At 24.1% G+C, this 20,774-nt stretch overlaps 1 pseudogene across 1 annotated transcript; it reads left to right on the top strand.

Annotated features, from left to right (window-relative positions):
• Positions 1-17,836: 17,836 nt before the first annotated feature.
• Positions 17,837-18,725, top strand: LOC115898362 (annotated as a pseudogene). Its single transcript, XR_004058089.1, has one exon. The product of XR_004058089.1 is annotated as a 40S ribosomal protein S2 pseudogene (transcript).
• The last annotated feature ends 2,049 nt before the right edge of the window (positions 18,726-20,774 follow it).

Below are 20,774 nucleotides of genomic sequence, written 5' to 3'. Positions count from 1 at the left end.
TATAAATGTAATAGATATAATAGATATACTATAAAATATAGATATATATAGGTATAAAATATAGTTATAATAGATATAGGTATGAAATATAGATATAATAGATACAATATATATAGTTATAAAATACAGACGTAAGAGATAAAATAGATATAGATATAATATATACACATAATAGATATAATAGATATAGGGATAAAATATAGACATAATAGATATAATAGATATAGGTATAAAATATAGTAATAAAAGTTATAATACATATAGGTATGAAATATAGACATAATAGATATAACTGATATAAGTATAAAAAATAGACATAATAAATACAGGTGTAAAATATAGACATAATAGATATAATAGATATAGGTATCAAATATAGATATATATAGGTATAAAATATAGTTATAATAAATATCGGTATAAAATATAGACATTAGAGATATAATAGATATAGGTATTAAACGTAGACACAATAGATAAGATATATATGGGTATAAAATATAGACATAATGCATATGATAAATATAGGTAAAAAATATAGTCATAATGGATATAATAGATATAGGTATAAAAAATAGACATAATAGATATAACAGATATACGTATAAAACATAGACATAAAAGATAGAGATATAAAATATAGACATAAAAGATATGATAGATATACATAATGGTAAAGGGATCAATTCAACAGGAAGAGCTAACTCTCCTAAATATATATGCACCCAATACAGGAGCACCCAGATTCATAAAGCAAGTCCTTAGAGACTTACAAAGAGACTTAGACTCCCATACAATAATAATGGGGGACTTCAACACTCCGCTGTCAACATTAGACAGATCAACGAGACAGAAAGTTAACAAGGATATCCAGGAATTGAACTCATCTCTGCACCAAGCGGACCTAATAGACATCTATAGAACTCTCCACCCCAAATCAACAGAATATACATTCTTCTCAGCACCACATCGCACTTATTCCAAAATTGACCACATAATTGGAAGTAAAGTACTCCTCAGCAAATGTAAAAGAACAGAAATTATAACAAACTGTCTCTCAGACCACAGTGCAATCAAACTAGAACTCAGGACTAAGAAACTCAATCAAAACCGCTCTACTACATGGAAACTGAACAACCTGCTCCTGAATGACTACTGGGTACATAACGAAATGAAAGCGGAAATAAAGATGTTCTTTGAAACCAATGAGAACAAAGATACAACATACCAGAATCTCTGGGACACATTTAAAGCAGTGTGTAGAGGGAAATTTATAGCACTAAATGCCCACAAGAGAAAGCAGGAAAGATCTAAAATTGACACTCTAACATCACAATTAAAAGAACTAGAGAGGCAAGAGCAATCACATTCAAAAGCTAGCAGAAGGCAAGAAATAACTAAGATCAGAGCAGAACTGAAGGAGATAGAGACACAAAAAACCCTCCAAAAAATCAATGAATCCAGGAGTTGGTTTTTTGAAAAGATCAACAAAATTGACAGACCGCTAGCAAGGCTAATAAAGAAAAAAAGAGAGAGGAATCAAATAGATGCAATAAAAAATGATAAAGGGGATATCACCACTGACCCCACAGAAATACAAACTACCATCAGAGAATACTATAAACGCCTCTACGCAAATCAACTAGAATATCTAGAAGAAATGGATAATTTCCTGGACACTTACACTCTCCCAAGGCTAAACCAGGAAGAAGTTGAATCCCTGAATAGACCAATAGCAGGCTCTGAAATTGAGGCAACAATTAATAGCCTACCCACCAAAAAAAGTCCAGGACCAGATGGATTCACAGCTGAATTCTACCAGAGGTACAAGGAGGAGCTGGTACCATTCCTTCTGAAACTATTCCAATCAATAGAAAAAGAGGGAATCCTCCCTAACTCATTTTATGAGGCCAACATCATCCTGATACCAAAGCCTGGCAGAGACACAACAAAAAAAGAGAATTTTAGACCAATATCCCTGATGAACATTGATGCAAAAATCCTCAATAAAATACTGGCAAACCGGATTCAACAGCACATCAAAAAGCTTATCCACCATGATCAAGTGGGCTTCATCCCTGGGATGCAAGGCTGGTTCAACATTCGCAAATCAATAAACGTAATCCAGCATATAAACAGAACCAAAGACAAGAACCACATGATTGTCTCAATAGATGCAGAAAAGGCTTTTGACAAAATTCAACAGCCCTTCATGCTAAAAACGCTCAATAAATTCGGTATTGATGGAACGTACCTCAAAATAATAAGAGCTATTTATGACAAACCCACAGCTAATATCATACTGAATGGGCAAAAACTGGAAAAATTCCCTTTGAAAACTGGCACAAGACAGGGATGCCCTCTCTCACCACTCCTATTCAACATAGTGTTGGAAGTTCTGGCTAGGGCAATCAGGCAAGAGAAAGAAATCAAGGGTATCCAGTTAGGAAAAGAAGAAGTCAAATTGTCCCTGTTTGCAGATGACATGATTGTATATTTAGAAAACCCCATCGTCTCAGCCCAAAATCTCCTTAAGCTGATAAGCAACTTCAGCAAAGTCTCAGGATACAAAATTAATGTGCAAAAATCACAAGCATTCTTATACACCAGCAACAGACAAGCAGAGAGCCAAATCAGGAATGAACTTCCATTCACAATTGCTTCAAAGAGAATAAAATACCTAGGAATCCAGCTTACAAGGGATGTAAAGGACCTCTTCAAGGAGAACTACAAACCACTGCTCAGTGAAATCAAAGAGGACACAAACAAATGGAAGAACATACCATGCTCATGGATAGGAAGAATCAATATCGTGAAAATGGCCATACTCCCCAAGGTTATTTATAGATTCAATGCCATCCCCATCAAGCTACCAATGACTTTCTTCACGGAATTGGAAAAAACTGCTTTAAAGTTCATATGGAACCAAAAAAGAGCCCGCATTGCCAAGACAATCCTAAGTCAAAAGGACAAAGCTGGAGGCGTCACGCTACCTGACTTCAAACTATACTACAAGGCTACAGTAACCAAAACAGCATGGTACTGGTACCAAAACAGAGATATAGACCAATGGAACAGAACAGAGTCCTCAGAAATAATACCGCACATCTACAGCCATCTGATCTTTGACAAACCTGAGAGAAACAAGAAATGGGGAAAGGATTCCCTATTTAATAAATGGTGCTGGGAAAATTGGCTAGCCATAAGTAGAAAGCTGAAACTGGATCCTTTCCTTACCCCTTATACGAAGATTAATTCAAGATGGATTAGAGACTTAAATGTTAGACCTAATACCATAAAAACCCTAGAAGAAAATCTAGGTAGTACCATTCAGGACATAGGCATGGGCAAGGACTTCATGTCTAAAACACCAAAAGCAACGGCAGCAAAAGCCATAATTGACAAATGGGATCTAATTAAACTAAAGAGCTTTTGCACAGCAAAAGAAACTACCATCAGAGTGAACAGGCAACCTACAGAATGGGAGAAAATTTTTGCAACCTACTCATCTGACAAAGGGCTAATATCCAGAATCTACAAAGAACTCAAACAAATATACGAGAAAAAAACAAACAACCCCATCAAAAAGTGGGGAAAGGATATGAACAGACATTTCTCAAAAGAAGATATTCATACAGCCAACAGACACATGAAAAAATGCTCATCATCACTGGCCATCAGAGAAATGCAAATCAAAACCACAATGAGATACCATCTCACACCAGTTAGAATGGCAACCATTAAGAAGTCAGGAAACAACAGGTGTTGGAGAGGATGTGGAGAAATAGGAACACTTTTACACTGTTGGTGGGATTGTAAACTAGTTCAACCATTATGGAAAACAGTATGGCAATTCCTCAAGGATCTAGAACTAGATGTACCATATGACCCAGCCATCCCACTACTGGGTATATACCCAAAGGATTATAAATTAGTCTACTACAAAGACACATGTACACGTATGTTTATTGCGGCACTATTCACAATAGCAAAGACTTGGAATCAACCCAAATGTCCATCTGTGACAGACTGGATTAAGAAAATGTGGCACATATACACCATGGAATACTATGCAGCCATAAAAAAGGATGAGTTTGCGTCCTTTGTAGGGACATGGATGCAGCTGGAAACCATCATTCTTAGCAAACTATCACAAGAAGAGAAAACCAAACACCGCATGTTCTCACTCATAGGTGGGAACTGAACAATGAGATCACTTGGACTCGGGAAGGGGAACATCACACACTGGGGTCTATCATGGGGAGGGGGGAGGGGGGAGGAGGGAGGGATTGCATTGGGGAGTTATACATGATATAAATGATGAATTGATGGGTGCTGACGAGTTGATGGGTGCAGCACACCAACATGGCATAAGTATACATATGTAACAAACCTGCACGTTATGCACATGTACCCTAGAACTTAAAGTATAATAAAAAAAAAAAAAAAAAAAGAAAAAAAAAAAAAAAAAAAAAAAAAAAGATATGATAGATATAAGTATAAAATAAAGACATAATAGTTATAATAGATATAGGTATAAAATATAGACATAAAAGATATAATAGATATAGTTATAAAATATAGACATAATAGATATAGATATAAAATACAGATAAAATAGAAAAGATTGAGGTATAAAATATAGACATAATAGATATAGGTATAAAATATATACATAATAGATATAAGAGATATAGTTATAAAATATAGACATACAAGTTATAATAGATATAGGTGTAAAATAAAGACATAATAGATATGGGTATAAAATACAGACATAATAGATATCGGTATAAAATATAGACATAAAAGTTATACTTATAAAATATAGACATAACAGTAATAATAGATATAGTTATAAAATATAGACATAATAAATATAGTAGATATAGGTATAAAATATAGACATAATAGATATAATAGATATTGCTATAAAATATAGACATAATAGATATAGGTATAAAATATAGACATAATAGATATAAAGGATACAGGTATGATATACAGACATAATTGATATTATAGATATAGGTATAAAATATAGACACAATAGATGTAATAGAAATAGGTATAAAATATAGACATAATAGATATAATAGATATGGGTTTAAAATATACACATAAAAGATAAAATAGATAGGGGTATAAAATATAGATATAATAGATATAGGTATAAAATATCGATATAAAAGATATAATAGATATACGTATAATTTATAGATATAATAGATATATGTATAAAATATAGATATAATAGATATACATATAAAATATAGATATAATATATATAATTATAAAATATAAATATAATAGATATAATAGATAAAGGTATAAAACATAGATATAAGAGATATAATAGATATAGGTATAAAATATAGAGATAAGAGATATAATAGATATAGGTATAAAATATAGACAAAATAGATGTAAGAGACATAGGTATAAAATATAGACGTACCGGTATAAAATATTGATATAAGAGATATAATAGATATACATATAAAAAATAGGTATTATAGATACAGGTATAAAATATAGACAGTAGATATAATAGATATAGGTATAAAATATAGATATAATAGATAGAGGTATAAAATAAAGATATAGTGGATATAATAAATATAGGTATGAAATATAGACATAACAGATACAATAGATATAGGTATAAACATAGACATAAGAGATATAATAGTTATCGATATAAAATATAGACAAAATATATATAATGGATATTGGTATAAAATGTAGACATAATAGATATAGGTATAAATTATAGACATAATAGATATAATAAATATAGGTATAAAATACAGACATAAGAGAAAAAATAGATATAGGAATAAAATATAGAAATAATAGATACAATAAATATAGGTATAAAATATAGACATAAGAGATATAACAGATATAGGTATAAAATATAGACATAATACATATAATCGATACAGGTATAACATGTAGACATGATAGATATAGGTATAAAATACAGACATAATAGATATAATAGATATAGGTATAAAATATAGACATAATGCATACAATAGATATAGGTATAAAATATAGACATAATAGATATAATAGTTATAGGTATAAAATATAGACATAATAGATATAACAAATATAGGTATAAAATAGAGACATAATAAATGTTATAGATACAGGTATAAAATATAGACAAAATGGATATAATAGACAGAGGTATAGAATATAGACATAATAGATATAATAGATATAGGTACAAAACATAGACATAAGAGATTTAGTAGATAAAGGTATAAAATATAGATATAATAGATATAGCTATAAAATATAGATATAATAGATATAATAGATATACGTATAAAATATACATATAATTGATATAGTCATAAAACATAGATATAATAGATATAATAGATATAGGTGTAAAATATAGATACAATAGACATAATTATAAAATATAAATCTAATTGATATAATAGATATAGGTATTAAATATAGATATAAGAATTATATGTATTAAATATGGTTATAATAGATATAGGTATAAAATATAGACATAATAGATATAATAGATATAGGTATAAAATACAGACATAATAGATATGGGTATAAAATATATACATAATAGATATAAGAGATATAGGTATAAACTATAGATATAATAGATATAATAGAGTTATAAACTATAGACATAATAGACATAATAGACATAGTTATAAAATATAAACAAAATAGATATAATATATATAGGTATACAATGTAGACATAATAAACATAATAGATATAGTTATAAAATACAGACATAATAGATATAATAGATATAGGTAAAAAATATAGACATAATTGATATAGGTATAAAATATAGACATAATAGATACAATAGATATAGGTGTAAAATATAGATATAATAGATATAGGTATAAAATATAGACATAATAGATATAATAGATATAGGTATAAAATATAGACATGATAGATATAGGAATAAAATAGAGACATAAAACATACAATAGATATAGGTATTATATATAGACATAACGCATATAGGTAAAAAATATAGACATAAGAGATATAAGTCTAAAATACAGACATAATTGATACAGGTATAAAATATAGACATATTAGACATAATAAATATAGGTATAAAATGTAGAGTTAATAGATATAGGTATACAATATAGACATAATGGATTTAATATATATAGGCATAAAATATAGACATAATAGACATAATAGATATAGATATAAAATATAGACATAATAGATATAATAGATATAGGTATAAAATATAGGCATAATAGATATAATAGAGGTATAAAATATAGACATAATAGATATAATTGATAGAGTTATGAAATACAGACATAATAGATATAATAGATAGAGTTATCAAATGTAGACATAATGGATATAATAGATATAGTTATAAAATACAGACATAATAGATATAATAGATATAGGCATAAAATATAGACATAACAGATATATTAGATTTAGGTATAAAATGTAGACGTAAAAGATATAGGTATAAAATATAGACATAATAGATATAATAGATATAGAAATGAAATATAAACATAATAGATATAGGTATAAAATATAGACATATTAGATATAATAGATATAGGTATAATATATAGACATAATAGATATCGGTATAAACTACAGACATAATAGATACAATAGATATAGGTATGAAATATAGACATAATAGATATAATAGTTAAAGTTATAAAATATAGACATAACAGATATAGGTATAAAATATAGACATAATAGATATAATATATATAGGTATAAAATATAGACATAACTGTTATAAATATATAGGTATTAACTACAGACACAATAGATATAGGTAAAAAATATAGACATAATAAATATAATAGTTATAGGTATAAAATATAGACATAATAGATATAGGTATAAAATATAGACATAATAGATATAATAGATATAGTTATAAAATATAGACATAATGGTTATAATAGATATAGGTATAAAATATAGATATAATAGATATAGGTATAAAATATACACATAAAAGATATAATAGATATAGGAATAAAACAAAAATAAAATTGATATAGGTATAAAATATGGACATAACAGATATAATAGATATACGTATAAAATATAGACATAATAGATATAGGTATAAAATGTAGACATTATAGATATAATATAGGTATAAAATATAGACATGATATAATCCATATAGTTATAAAATATAGACATAATAGATATACGTATAAAATATGGACATAATAGATGTAATCCATATAGGTATAAAATATAGACATAATAAATATAGATATAAAATATAGACATAATAGATATAATAAATATAGGTATAAAATACATAATAAATATAATAGATATAGGTACAAAATACAGACATAATACATACAGGTATAAAATATAGACCTAATAGATATAATAGATATATTTATAAAATATAAACATAATATATATAGGTATAAAATATAGACACAATATATATAATAGATGTTGGTATAAAATATAGACATAATAGAGAGAGTTATAAAATATAGACATAATAGATATAATATATAAAGTTATAAAATATAGATACAATAGATATAATAGGTATACGTATAAAATATAGATTTAATAGATATAGACATAGGTATAAAATATATATATAATAGATATAATCGATATAATAGATATTGGCATAAAATACAAATATATTAGATAGAATAATATAGGTATAAAGTATAGATGTAAGACATATAATATATACAGGTATAAAGTATAGATATAACAGATATAGGTATAAAATATAGACATATTAGATATAATAGACACGGGTATAAAATATAGACAAAATAGATATAATAGATATAGGTATAAAATATAGAAATAAAAGATATAATAGATATAGTTATAAAATATAGACATAATAGATATAATAGATATATGTTTAAGATATAGACATAATCGATATAATAGATATAGGTATAAAATATATACATAATAGATATAATAGATATAGGTATAAAATATAGACATAATAGATATAATAGATATATGAATAAGATATAGACATAACCGATATAATGGATATAGGTATGAAATATAGACCTAATAGATATAATAGATATAGGTATAAAATATAGACATACTAGATATAATCGATATATGAATAAAATATAGACAAAATAGATATAATAGATATAGGAATAAAATATAGACACCATTGAAATAGGTATAAAATATAGACAAAATAGATATAAGATATAGGTATAAAATATAGACATAATACATATAATAGATATAGGTATAAAATATAGACATAATATATATAATAGATATAGATATTAAATATAGACATAATAGATATAGGTATAAAATATAGACATATTAGATATAATCATTATAGGTATAATGTATAGACATAAGAGATATAATAGATAAAGGTATAAAATATAGACATAATAGATATAGATATAAAATATAGACATAATTGATTTAATAGATATAGGTATAAAATATAGACATAAACGATATACTAGATATAGGTATAAAATATAGACATAAGAGATAAAATAGATATAGGTATAAAATGTAGACATAATAGATACAGGAATAAAATAGAGACAAAATAGATATAGGTATAAAATATTGACATAGATATTATAGATATAGGTATAAAATATAAAAATAATAGATATAATAGAGATGGGAATAAAATACAGACGTAATAGATATAATAGATATAGGTATAAAATATAGACATAATAGATATAATATGTATAGGTATAAACTATAGACATAATAGATATAGTAAATATAGGTATAAAATACAGACATAATAGATATATGAGATATAAGTATAAAATATAGACATAATAGATGTACGTATAAAATACAGACAAAATAGATATAACAGATATAGGTATAAAATATATACATAATATATATAATAGATATATTTATAAAATACAGACATAATAGATATAATAGGTATAGTATTAAAATATAAACATAATAGACATAGGTATAAAATATAGACACAATATATATAATAGATACAGGTAAAATATAGACCTAATAAATATAGTTTTAAAATATAGACATAATAGATATAATAGGTATAGGTATAAAATAAAGATACAATAGATATAATAGATATAGGTATAAAATATAGATATAATAGGTATTATAGACATAGATATAAAATATATATATAATAGATATAATCAATAAAATAGATATTGGCATAAAATACAGATATAATAGATAGTATAATATAGGTATAAAGTATAGGTGTAATACATATAATAGATACAGGTATATAATATAGATATAATAGATATATGTATAAAATATAGACATATTAGATATAATAGATATAGGTATAAAATATAGACATAAGAGATATAGTAGATATAGGAATAAAATATAGACATAATTGAAAGAGGTATAAAATATAGACACAATAGATAAAGCTATAAAATATAGACATAGATATAATGGATATAGGTATAAAATATAAACATAATAGATATAATAGAGATGGGTATAAAATATAGCCATAATAGATAAAATACATATAGGTGTAAAATGGAGACATAGAAGATACAATAGATATAGGTATAAAATATAGACATAATAGATATAATAGATATAGATATAAAATATAGACATAATAGATATAGGTATAAAATATACACATATTAGATATAATAATTATTGGAATAAAATATAGACATAATAGAAATAATCGATATAGGTATAAAATATACACAAAAGAGATATAATAGATATAGGTATAAAATATACACATAATAGATATAGATATAAAATACAGACATAATAGAATTAATAGATATAGGTATAAAATATAAACAAAATAGATATAACAGACATAGGTATAAAATATAGACACAAAAGATAAAATAGATATAAGTATAAAATATACACATAATAGATATAAGTATAAAATATAGACAATATAGATATAGGTAGAAAATATAGATATAGATATAATAGATATAGGTATAAAATATAAACATAATAGTTATAATAGAGATGGGTATATAATATAGACGTAATAGATATAATACATATAGGTGTAAAATGTAGACATACAAGATATAATAGATATAGGTAAAAAATATAGACATAATGGATATAATAGATATAGGTAAAAAATATAGACATAATAGATATCATAGATATAGGTATAAAATATAGACATAATAGATATAATAGATATAGGTATAAAATATAGACATAATAGATATAATAGATATAGGTATCAAATATACACATAATAATAATAATAGATATAGGTATAAAATATAGACATAATAGATATTGGTACAAAGTATAGACATAATGGTTATAATAGATATAGGAATGAAATATATACATAATACATATGATAGGTATAGGTTTAAAATAAGGCATTATAGATATAATAGATACAGATATAAAATATAGACATAATAGATATAATAGGTATAAATATGAAATGTAGACATAATAGATAAAATAGATATATGTATAAGATGTAGACATAATAGATAAAATGGATATAGGTATAAAATATAGATTAAATAGATATAATAGATAGAGGTATAAAACATAGACATAATAGATATAATAGATAAAGATATAAAATAGATACATGATAGATATAGGTATAAAATATAGACAAATAAAATATAATAGTTACAGGCATAAAATATGGACATAATAAATATAATAGATGCAGATATAAAATATAGACATAATAGATATAATAAATATAGGTATAAAATATAGACATAGTAGATATAATAGATATAGGTATAAAATATATACCTAATAGATAACGGTAAAAAATATAGCTATAATAGATATAATAGATACAGGTATAAAATATAGACATAATAGATATAATAGATATAGTTATAAAATATAGACATAATAGATATACGTATAAACTATAGACATAATAGATATAATAGATATGGGTATAAAATATAGACATAATAAATACAGTTATAAAATATAGACATAATAAATATAGTAGATATAGGTAAAATATATAGACATAATAGATATAATAGATATAGGTATAAAATATAGACATAATAGATATAGGGATAAAATATAGACATAATAGATATTATAGATATAGGTATAAAATATAGACATAATAGATATAGGTATTACATATAGACATAATAGATATAGTAGAAATAGCTATAAAATATAAACATAAGAGATATAATAGATATAGGTATCAAATATAGACATAATAATTATAATAGATATAGGTATAAAATATAGACATAATAGTTATAGGTACAAAATATAGACATAATGGTTATAATAGATATAGGTATGAAATATAGACATAATATATATAAAAGGTATAGGTTTAAAATGAAGACATAATAGATATAATAGATATAGCTATAAAATATAGACAGAATAGATTTAATAGATATAGGTATAAAATAGAGACATAATATATATAATAGACACAGGTATAAAATATAGTCATAATAGAAATAGGTTTAAAATATAGACATAATGGATATAATTGATATAGGTGTAAAATATAGACATAATAAATATAGGTATAAAATATAGACAAAATAGATAGGGGTTAAAAATATAGACATAGATATAATAGATATAGGTATAAAATATAAACATACTAGATATAATAGTGATGGGAATAAAATATAGATGTAATAGATATAATAGATATAGGTGTAAAATATAGACATAGTAGATATAATAGATATAGATATAAAATATAGACATAATGGATATAATAGATATAGGCATAAAATATAGACATAATAGATATAATAGATATTGGTATAAAATATAGACATAATAGATATAATATATATAGATATAAAATATAGACATAATAGATATAACAGATATAGGTACAAAATATGGACATCATTGATATAATAGATATAGGTATAAAACATAGACAAAATAGATATAGGTATAAAGAATAGACACAATAGATATAATAGATATAGGTATAAAATATAGACATCAGAGATATTATAGATATAGTTATAAAATATAGACATAATGGATATAATAGATATAGGTATAAAATATAGACATAATAGATATGGGTATAAAATATAACCATAATACATATAATAGATATAGGTATAAAATATAGACATAAGAGATATAATATATACAGGTATGAAATATAGACATAATAGATATGGGTATAAAATATAAACATAATACATATAATAGATATATTTATAAAATAGAGACATAAGAAATATTATAGATATAGTTATAAAATATAGACATAATACATATAATCGATACAGGTATAAAAAATAGACATAGTAGATATAGGTATAAAATATACACATAATGTATATAATAGGTATAGGTATAAAATGTAGATATAATATATATAATAGATACAGGGATAAAATATAGACATAAAAGATATAATACATATAGGTATAAAATATAGACATCATAGATATAATAGATATAGGTATAAAATATAGACACAGTAGATATAGGTATAAAATATAGACATAGTAGATAGAATAGATGGAGGTATAAAATATAGATACAATAGATATAGGTATAAAATACAGATACAAGAGATGTAATAGATATAGGTGTAAAATATAGACATAATAGATATAATAGATATAGGTATAAAATACAGATACAAGAGATGTAATAGATATAGGAATAAAAAATAGACATAAAAGATATAATAGATATAGGTATAAAATGTACACATAATAGATATAATAGATATAAGTAAAAAATATAGACGTAATAGATATAATAGATAAAGGTATGCAATACAGTCATAATAGAAGTAGGTATAAAATAAAGACACTATAAGTATAATAGATATACGTATAAAATGTAGACAGATTAGCTATAGGTATAAAATATAGACATAATAAATATAATAGATATACGTATTAAATATGGACTGATAGATATAATAGATATAGGTATACAATATAGACATAATAGATATAATAGACAGTTATAAAATAGAGACATCATAGACATAATAGATATAGGTATAAAATATTGACTTAATAGATATAGGAATAAAATGTAGACATAATAGATATAATAGATACAGTTATAAAGTATAGACAAAATAGATATAATAGATATAGGTATAAAATAAAGATATAATAGATATAGGTATAAAATACAGACATAATAGATATAGGTAAAAAAAAAGATATAATAGATATAATAGATATAGGTATAAAATATAGACATAATTCATATAAGTACAAAATATAGACATAATAGATATAATAGATATAGGTATAAAATATAGACATAATAGATATTCGTATAAAATATAGACATAACAGATATAATCGATATAGGTATAAAATATAGACATAATAGATATAGATATAAAATATAGACATAAAAGTTATAGAAATAATATTTAGACATAATAGATATAATAGATATAATGCAGAGAGGTATAAAATATAGACATAATATATATAATAGATTTAAAAATTATAGACATAATAGATATAATAGATATAGGTATAAAATATACACATAATAAATATAGTCGATAGACGTATAACATTTTGACATAATAGATATAACAGATAGACGTATAAAATATACAAAAAATAGGTATAATAGATATTAGAGATAGATGTATAAAATATAGACAAAATAGATATGGCAGATAGAGGTATAATATATAGACATAATAGATGTAATAGATAGAGGTATAAAATATAGACCTAATAGATATAATAGATAAAGCTATAAAATACAGACATAAATGATATAATAGATAGAGGTATGAAGTATAGACAATAGATATCATAGATACAGGTAAAAAATATAAACATAATAGGTATGATAGATATAGGCAAAACAGATATAATAGATATAGGTATAAAATACAGACATTATAGATATAATACATACAGTTATCAAATACAGACATAATAGATATAACAGATATAGGTAAAAATATAGACAAAATAGTTATAGGTGAAAAATATAGACATAATAGATGTAATAGATATAGGTATAAAATATAGACATAATAGACATAATAGATATAGCTATAAAGTATAGACATAATAGATATAGGTATAAAATAAAGACATATTAGATACAAGAATTATAGGTGTAAAATATAGACATAATAGATATAATAGATATACGTATAAAATATAGACATAATAGATATAGATATACAATATAGACAAAATGGATTGAATAGATATAGGTATATAATATAGACATAATAGATATAATAGATATAGGTATAAAATATAGACATAATAGATATCGGTATAAAATATAGACATAAAAGATTTAATAGACATAGTTATAAAATATAGACATAATAGATATAATAGATATAGGTATAAAATATAGACATAACAGATATCGGCATTAAATATGGACATAATAGATTTAATATAGTTATAAAACATAGACATAATGGATATAATAGATATAGGTATAAAATATAGACATAATAGATATAATATAGGTATAAAATGTACACATAATTGATATAGGTATTAAATATAGACATAATAGAAATAAGTATAAAATATAGACGTAATAGATATAATAGATATAGGTATAAAATATAGACATAATAGATTTAATAGATATAGGTATAAAACTTTGATATAATAGATATAATAGATATAGGTATAAAATATAGACATAATAGATTTAATAGATATAGGTATAAAACATTGATATAATAGATATAATAGATATAGGTATAAAATACAGACATGGTAGATATAATAGATATTGGCATAAAATATAGACATAATAGATATAATAGATATAGATATAATATATAGACATAATAGATATAAAAGATATAGGTATTAATTATGGACGTAATAGATATAATAGATATAGGTTTAAAATATAATCAGAGTAGATATAATAGATATAGGTATAAAATATAGACATAATAGATTTCGGTATAAAATATAGACATAATGGATATAATAGATAGAGGTATAAAATATAGACATAACTGGTATAGAAACGTAGGTATGAAATATAGACATAATAGATATAGATATAAAATATACACATAATAAATATAATAGATATGTGTACAGGATACAGACATAATAGATATAATAGATATAGGTATATAATATAGACATAATAGATATAATAGATATAGGTATAAAATATAGACATAATAGATATAGGTATAAAATATCGACATAACAGATATAATAGATACAGGTATTAAATATACACATAATAGATATAGGTATAAAATATAGACATAATAGATATAGGTATACAATATACACATAATAGATATAATAAATATAGGTATAAAATATAGACTTAATAGATATAGTTATAAAATATAGACATAATATATATAATAGATATAGGTAAAAAATACAGACATAATAGATATAATAGATATAGGTATCAAATATAGACATAATAGATATAATTGATATAGGTGTAAAATATAGATAAAATAGATATAATAGATAAAGGTACAAAATATAGATATAATAGCTATAGGTATAAAATACGGACACAATAGATATAGGTATAAAATATAGATATAATTATTATAGATATAGGTATGAAATATAGACATCGTAGATTTAATAGATATAGGTATACAATATAGACATAATAGATATAATAGATTTAGGTATAAAATATAGACATAATAGATAAAATAGATATAGGTATAAAATATAGACATAATAGATATAGGTATAAAATATAGACAAAATAGATATAGGTATAAAATATAGACATCGATATAATAGATATAGGTATAAAATATAAACATAATAGATATAATAGAGATGGGTATAAAATATAGACGTAATAGATATAATAGATATAGGTGTAATATATAGACATAGAAGATATAATAGATATAGGTATAAAATATAGACATAATAGACATAATAGATATAGGTATAAAATATAGACATAATAGATATAGGTATAACATATAACATAATAGATATAGGTATAAAATACAGACATAATAGATATAGGTATAAAATATAGACATAATAGATATAATAGAAATAGGTATAAAATATAGACATAATAGATATAATAGATATAGGTATAAAATATAGACATAATAATTATAATAGATATAGGTATAAAATATAGACATAATAGATATAGGTATAAAATATAGACATAATAGATATAATAGATATATGTATAAGATGTAGACATAATCGATATAATAGATATAGGTATAAAATATATACATAATAGAAATAATAGATAAAGGTATAAAATATAGACATAATAGATATAATAGATATATGTATAAGATATAGACATAACCGATATAATAGATATAGGTATGAAATATAGACATAATAGACATAATAGATATAGGTATAAAATATAGACATCATTTAAATAGGTATAAAATATCGACAAAATAGATATTAAAGATATAGGTATGAAATATAGACAGAATAGATATAACAAATATAGGTGTAAAATATAGACATAATAGATAAAATAGATATATGTATAATATATAGACATAATAGATATAATAGATATAGGTATAAAATATAGACATAAAGATCTAATAGAGGTATAAAATATTGATATAATAAAAATAATAGATATAGGTATAAAATATAGACATAATAGATATAATAGGTATAGGTATGAAATATAGACATAACAGATATAATAGATATATATATAATATATAGACATAATAGATACATTAGATATAGGTATGAAATATAGACATAATAGATATTATAGATACAGATATAAAATATATAGACATAAGCTTCTTCTCCGAGAAAACACCAAATGGCGGATGACGCCAGTGCAGCGGGGCGGTCCGGAGGCCCTGGTGGCCCTGGGATGGGGAACCGCGGTGTCTTCCGCGGAGGTTTCGGCAGTGGCATCCGGGGCGGGGTCTTGGCCGTGGACGGGGTCGGGGCCGAGGCCGCGGAGCTCGCGGAGGCAAGGCCGAGGATGAGGAGTGGATGCCCGTCACCAAGCTGGGCCGCTTGGTCAAGGACATGAAGATCAAGTCCCTGGAGGAGATCTACCTCTTCTCTCTGCCCATTAAGGAATCTGAGATCATTGACTTTTTCTTGGGGGCCTCTCTCAAAGATGAGGTTTTGAAGATTATGCCGGTGCAGAAGCAGACCCGTGCTGGTCAGCGCACCAGGTTCAAGGCGTTTGTTGCTATCGGGGACTACAATGGCCACGTCGGCCTGGGTGTTAAGTGCTCCAAAGAGGTGGCCACCGCCATCCGTGGGGCCATCATCCTGACCAAACTCTCCATTGTCCCGGTGCGCAGAGGCTACTGGGGGAACAAGATCGGCAAGCCCCACACCGTCCCTTGCAAGGTGACAGGCCGCTGTGGCTCTGTGCTGGTGCGCCTCATCCCTGCACCCAGGGGCACTGGCATCGTCTCAGCGCCTGTGCCCAAGAAGCTGCTCATGATGGCTGGTATTGATGACTGCTACACCTCAGCCCGGGGCTGCACTGCCACCCTGGGCAACTTCGCCAAGGCCACCTTTGATGCCATCTCTAAGACCTACAGCTACCTGACCCCTGACGTGTGGAAGGAGACTGTGTTTACGAAGTCTACCCATCAGGAATTCACTGACCACCTTGTCAAGACCCACACCAGAGTCTCCGTGCGGCGGACCCAGGCTCCAGCTGTGGCTACAACATAGGCTTTTTACACAAGAAAAATAAAGTGAATTAAGCCTGTTAAAAAAAAAAAAGATATAGACATAATAGATACAACAGATATAGGTATAAAATATAGACAGATACAACAGATATAGATATAAAATAAAGACATAATAGATATAGGTATAAAATATAGACATATTAGATATAATAATTATAGGTATAAAATATAGACATAATAGATATAATAGATATAGGTATAAAATATAGACATAATAGATATAGATATACAATATAGACAAAATACACTTAATAGATATAGGTATAAAATATAGACATAATAGATATAATAGATATAGGTATAAAATATAGATATAATAGATATAATACATATAGGTATAAAATATAGACATAATAGATATCGGTATAAAATATAGACATAATAGATTTAATAGATATAGTTATAAAATATAGACATAATAGATATAATAGATATAGGTATAAAATATAGACATAATAGATATCGGCATAAAATATGGACATAATAGAGTTAATAGATATAGTCAAAATAAAACATAGACATAATGGATATATAGACATAATAGGTATAAAATACAGACATAATATATATAAAATACGTTATCATTATAACATAATAGATATAGGTATTAAATACAGACATAATAGAATAAGTATAAATATAGACATAATAATATAATAGATAAGTTGTCAAATTAGACAATAATTATAATAGATATAGGTAAAAAAATATATGAGACATTAGATTAATAATTATAGGTATAAAAATAGAAATGAATAATAAAATAAGACAAATATAATAGATATAGGTATAAAAATAGACATTAGATATAATAGATATAGTATACAATATAGACAAAAATATCGATTCATAGATATAGTATTATAAAATATAGACATAATAGATATAAAGATATAGTATAAATGTAGGTATCGATAAAATAGAAAATAGATTAATGATATAGGCATAAGACTAAGATATAGATATAGGTTATAAAATATATAGTGACATACATAGATTTAATAGATATAGTTAAATTAGACAATAATAGAATAATGATAATTATATAGATATAGGTAAAAAATATTGACATAATAGATATAGGTACAAAGTATAGACATAATGGTTATAATAGATATAGGTACGAAATATAGACATAATAGATATAGGTATAATATTTAGACATAATAGATATAGGTATAAAATATAAACATAATAGATATAATAGATATAGGTGTAAAATATAGACATAGTAGATATAATACACATACGTATAAAATATAGACAAATGGATATAAGAGATATAGGTATAAAATAGAGACATAATAGATATTATAGATGAAGATATAAAATATAGACATAATAGATATAGGTATAAAGTATAGACACAATAAATATAATATATGGACATAAGAGGTATAATAGATATAGGTATAAAATATAGACATAATAGATATAATACATAAAGGTATAAAATATATATATAATAGATATAGGTATACAATATACATATAAGAGATATAATAGATATACGTATAAAATATAGTTATAATTGATATAATGATAAAGTATAAATCTAATAGATATAATAGATATAGGTATACAATATAGACATAATAGATATAGGTATGAAATATAGACATAATAGATATAATAGATATAGGTAAAAAATATAGACATAATAGATATAGGTACGAAATATAGACATAATAGATATAATAGATATAGGCACAAAATATAGACATAATAGATGTAATAGATATAGGTATAAAATATATACATAATAAATTTAATAGATATATGCATAAAATATAGATATAATAGATGCAAGTATAAAATATACATATAATAGATATACGAAAAAAAATAGATATAATAGATATAGGTATGAAATATAGACATAATAGATATAATAGATATTGGTATAAATTATAGACATAATAGGTATAATTGATATAGGTACAAAATATAGACAAAATAGATATAATAGATATAGGTAAAAAATATGGACAAAATAGTTATAGGTATAAAATATAGACATAATAGATATAAT

This window comes from Rhinopithecus roxellana, chromosome 6 (genome assembly GCF_007565055.1).
Source record: "Rhinopithecus roxellana isolate Shanxi Qingling chromosome 6, ASM756505v1, whole genome shotgun sequence".
Taxonomy (NCBI): domain Eukaryota; kingdom Metazoa; phylum Chordata; class Mammalia; order Primates; family Cercopithecidae; genus Rhinopithecus; species Rhinopithecus roxellana.
The sequence above is the reverse complement of the archived record's forward strand: the minus strand, read 5'-3'. Positions and strand labels throughout refer to the sequence as shown.